This window comes from Peromyscus maniculatus, chromosome 8 (genome assembly GCF_049852395.1).
Source record: "Peromyscus maniculatus bairdii isolate BWxNUB_F1_BW_parent chromosome 8, HU_Pman_BW_mat_3.1, whole genome shotgun sequence".
Lineage (NCBI taxonomy): Eukaryota > Metazoa > Chordata > Mammalia > Rodentia > Cricetidae > Peromyscus > Peromyscus maniculatus.
In genome coordinates, this window is record NC_134859.1 from 69,744,778 (window position 1) to 69,750,074 (window position 5,297).

General features: G+C 39.9%; 1 protein-coding gene across 1 annotated transcript in view; it reads right to left on the reverse strand.

Annotated features, from left to right (window-relative positions):
• LOC143266960 (schlafen family member 1-like) overlaps positions 1-5,297 on the reverse strand; it is a 113,326-nt gene that overhangs the window by 56,876 nt on the left and 51,153 nt on the right. The gene's annotated exons all lie outside the window — the stretch shown is intronic.

The window sequence follows — 5,297 nt, forward strand, 5'->3', positions numbered from 1 at the left end:
TATGAAGAGGGTGGAAAGCTTTGTCTTGTGCCTGATTTTAGTGGAATTGGTTTGAGTTTCTCTCTATTTAATTTGATGTTTGCTGTTGGCTTGCTGCAAATTGCCTTCATTATATTTACGTATGTTCCTTGTATTCCTGATCTCTCTAGAAACTTTATCATGAAGGGGTGTTGGATTTTGTCAAAGGCTTTTTCAGCATCTAATGAGATGATCATGTTTTTTTTTTTTTTCAGTTTGTTTATATGGTGTATTACATTGACAGATATTCATATGATGAACCATTCATGCATCCCTGGGAGAAGCCTGCTTGGTCATGGTGGATTATTTTTTTGATGTGTTCCTGAATTCGGTTAGCCAGTATTCTGTTGAGTATTTTTGCATCGATGTTCATGAAGGAGACTGGTCTGTAATTCTCTTTGTTGCATCTTTGTGTGGTTTGGGTATCAGGGTAACTGTAGCCTCATAAAAAGAGTTTGGTAATGTTCCTTCTGTTTCTATGGTGTGGAACAATTTCAAGAGTATTGGTATTAACTCTTCTTTAAAAATCTGGTTAAATTTTGCACTGAGACCATCTGGTCCTGGGCTTTCTTTGGTTGGGAGAATTTTAATGACCTTTTCTATTTCCTTAGGGTTTATTGGTTTATTTGGATAGTTTATCTGGTCTTGATTTAACTTTGGTGTGTGGTAACTATCAAGAAAATCATCCATTTCTTTCAGATTTTCCAATTGTGTGGAGTACAGGTTTTTGAAGTATAACTTGATGATTCTCTGGATTTCTTCATTGTCTGTTGTTATGTCTCCCTTTTCATTTCTGATTTTGTTAATTTGGATGCTCTCTCAGCTTTTTGGTTAATTTGAATAAGGGCTTGTCTATCTTGTTGATTTTCTCAAAGAACCAACTCTTTGTTTCATTGATTCTTTGTATTGTTCTCTTTGTTTCTATTTTATTGATTTCAGCCCTGAATTTGATTATTTCCTAGCATCTGTTTCTCCTGGGTGAGTTTGCTTCTTCTTGTTCTAGAGCTTTCAGTTGTGCTGTTAAGTCTCTAGTGTGATATTTCTCCAACTTCTTTTTGTGGGCATTTAGTGCTATGAATTTTCCTCTTGGCACTGCTTTCATAGTGTTCCATTAGTTTGGGTATGTTGTACATTCATTTTCACTGAATTAGGAAGACTTTAACTACTTTCTTTATTTCTTCCTTGACCCATTGGTGATTCAATTGGGCATTATTCAGTTTCCATGAGACTGTAGGCTTTCTGTACTTTTTGTTGTTGTTGAAATCTAACTTTAAGCCATGGTGGTCTGATAAAGATACAGGAGGGTATTTCAATATTTTTTGTGTCTGTTGAGAATTGTTTTGTGACCAAGCATGTGGTCAATTTTGGAGAAGGTTCCATGGAGTGCTGAGAAAAAGGTATATTCTTTTGTGTTAGGGTGGAATATTATGTAGATATCTATTAAGTCTATTTGAGTCATAATGTCTGTTAGTTCCCTTATTCCTCTGTTAAGTTTCTGTCTGGCAGACCTGTCCATTGGTGAGAGCAGGGTGTTGAAGTCTCCCACTACTAGTGCATGGGGTTTAATGTGTGATTTAAGCTTTAGTAATGTTTCTTTTGCAAATGAAGTTGCCCTTTTATTTGGACATAAATATTCAGAATTGAGACTTCATCTTGTCATATTTTCCCTGTGATTAATATGTAATGTCCTTCCCGATTTCTTTCGATTGATTTTAGTTTGAAGTCTATTTTATTAGATATTAGGATAGCTACACGAGCTTGCTTCCTAAATACATTTGATTGGAAAGTCTTTTCCCAGTCTTTTATTCTGAGGTAGTGTCTGTCTTTGAAGTTGAGGTGTGTTTCTTGTATTCAGCGGAAACATGAATCTTGTTTTTGTATCCATTCCGTTAGCCTGTATCTTTTTATAGGTGAATTGAGATCATTGATATTAATGGATATTAATGATAAGCGATTGTTAATTCCTGTTATTTTTTGGTGGTAGTGTTGTATGTTTCCCTTCTTTGGTAATTGTTGGTGTCGGACTATCTATTGCCTGTGTTTTCATGGGTGTACTTCCTTAGGATGGATTTTTTCCTTCTAGTGCTTTCTATAGGGCTGGGTTCATGTAAAGATACTGTTTAAATCTGGTGTTATCATGGAATATTTTGTTTACTCCGTCTATGTTGATTGAGAATTTTGCTGGGTATAATAGTCTGGGTTGGCATCCATGGTCTCTTAGTGTCCGCATAACATCTGTCCAGGACCATCTGGCTTTTAGAGTCCCCATTGAGAAGTCAGGTATTATTCTTATGGGTCTGCCTTTATATGTTACTTGGCCTTTTCCCTTTGTAGCTCTTAATATTTTTTTCTTTATTCTGTATGTTTTGTGGTTTGATTATTATGTGGCAAGGGGACTTTTTTTTTAATCCAGTCTATTTGGTGTTCTGTAACCTTCTGTGTCTTTATACGCATTTCCTTCTTTAGATTGGGAAAGTTTTCTTCTCTGATTTTGTTGAATATATTTTCTGTGCCTTTGAGTTGGTATTCTTCTCCTTCTTCTATCCCTATTATCCTTAGGTTTGGTCTTTTCATGTTGTCCCAAATTTCCTGGACATTTTGGGTCATGACTTTGTTTGCTTTAGTGTTTTCTTTGACTGCTGAATCTATTTCCTCTACCGTATCTTCAATGCCAGAGATTCTCTCTTCCATCTCTTGCATTTTGTTGGTTATGCTTGCATCTGTAGTTTCTGTTCATTTACTCAGATTTTCCATTTCCAGTATTCCCTCAGTTTGTGTCTTCTTTATTGTCTCCACTGGTGTCCACCCATCTTTTTCTCCACTTGGTGCAAGCAGTGTCTGTGTCTGAGGGAGTCACTCTTGGCCTGATTGATACTCTTGGTCCAGTGGGAGCTTTTGGTCTAATTGGTGCTGATGGACTCTTTGTCTCAGGGAGCAGATCTTAGTCCAATTGGTGCTTGTGGGCTCTGTGTCAGGGAATAGCTGCAATCTTGGTGCATGGGTGGGTTGGGAGGGGTGGGGCTTGTGGGTTATAGTTACTGATGGGGGATGGTGGTAGTCTGACCTGTCTGTAGGAGGTCTGCCTGCTGACTGGGACTGCAATGGGTGGTGGTGTGGGGGCACAGGATTGTGACCCTGGGCCCAAAGCCTCGGGGCTAGGGTGTTCTGGTATGAGGATAAAGACTCATCTCTTAGTCCAGTTGGGTGCTGGCAGGCTCTGTCTCAGGGAACAGTTGCAGAGTCTTGGAGGGTGGGTGGGATTTGGGGGAGGTGGGGCTTTTAGGTTACAGGGTCTGGTGGGGGATGGTGGTAGTCCAACCTGTCTGAAGGAGGCATGCCTATTGGCTTGAGACTGGGACTGCAATTGGTGGTGGTGTGGGGGTGCAGGGTTGTGCCCCTGTGCCTCACCTAGACATGACTCACCTCTTAGTCCAGTGGGGTGCTGGCAGGCTATGTCTCATGAAACAGTAGTTTTGGAGGGTGGGTGGGATTTGGGGTAGGTGGGGCTTTTGGGTTTCAGGGTCTGATAGGGGATGGTGGTAGTCTGACCTATCTGCAGGAGGTCTGCCTTCCTACTGGCCTGTAAGGGGGACTAAAATGGGTGTTGGTGTGGGGGCACAGGGTTGAGTCCCTGGGCCTAGAGCCTAGGGGCTGGGGAGTTCTGGTATGAGGATAAAGACCCACCTCTTAGTCCAATTGGGTGCTGGAGAGCTCTGTTTCAGGGAACAGTTCCCATGGCTGATTTTAAAAGCTCTTAATGCTTAGCCTAAAAAGTTCTATTAAACTAACCATATATCTTATGAAAACTTGCACGTCTCCCAACTTTTTTAAAATTTATTTTTGAGACAAGGTTTTACTAGGGACTCCTGGATGGCCACAGTGGCTTGAACTCACAGAGATGCACTTTCCTCTGTCTCTAATCCGCTGAGGTGAAAGTTGTGTGCTTTTATTCTTTTTATTGATTATTTTATTTATTTGAGACAGGGTCTCTCCATGTTGTCCCAGCTGTCCTGGAACTCACTTTTTGGATCAGGCTGGCCTGGAACTCAGAGGTCTATCTGCCTCTGCCCCCTGTGCTTAGATTCAAGGCCACCACTCCCTGTATGCTTTTATGCTTAACTGACATACAATAACTGCACAATTTGGGGTATAATGTGATATTTCAATGTATGAATATAATGTATAATGATCAGTATTTATCTTTTTCATCACTTTGAACCTCAGGTTGGAACCTTCAAAATCCTCTTGTACCCGGCTATTTTGAAATGCTTACTAAACAGTTCAGTGCAGCCATAAGTGCTACAGAAAACGAGAACTTCTTCCCCACAAGGTCTCCGTACTCCACACCCATCCTTTTTCTATCCTTCTTCCCTATACTCCGAGATTCTATAGACTCAATTCTCTTCCCTACTTCTGCGAGGTATGTTTTCAGTTTCCACTCATCAGTGGAAGGATTTCCAAGGATTCTACTTTAATGTATGACAAAGTAAGGTGGTGGGGTTTTCAGCATATTCCAACCCTATTCTCTTTGTTTTGTTTGAGTAATTTTTATGGGTTCGTTTGTGTGTGTGTGTGTGTGTTCTATACAGCACATTCTAGCCTCAAACTCATTATGTAGCTAAGCCTGGCCTTGAAATCCAATCCCACTTTTATCTCCTAGGTGCCAGAATTGCAGCTGTGCACCACCACATTTGAACCTATTTCTTTTTTAAAATACATCTATTTTTTTTTCCATTTGAGTGTGTATTCAAATACCCATGTGTGTGCCATGGCATACACCGAGGCTAGAGAACAATTTGGAGGAGTCAATGTTCTCCTTATACCATGTGAGTCTCAGGAATCAAATTCAATCATCAGGCTTGACTGTAAGCTCCTTTACCCACTGAGCAATCTGGCTGGCCCTATTCATTCTTTATATTAAAATGAGAGGAAAAGACCAAACCATGGCGCCATGCTAACATGTCCTCTTACTTCCTTGGTCTTCAAAACTCTGAGCCACAGTTTGGAAAACCATAATCCCAAGTAATCAAAACCACTAAAATCTAAAGCCTGGTCATATTATTCTGGGGAAAAAATAATTATTTAAAAGACATCGGTGATGTTTTGAAATGATCACTTAGTATAGAAACATAAAAAAATGGCAGAACATTTTGTTGGCACCCAAACGTTTTTTAAGTATAACTTTCCAGGTATAACAATGAAGCTTCGTGAAAGAAAGATGTAAGCAGAATTGTAGTCAGAAAAATGAAGATCTAAGAAAAAATAGATGACAAATGAAG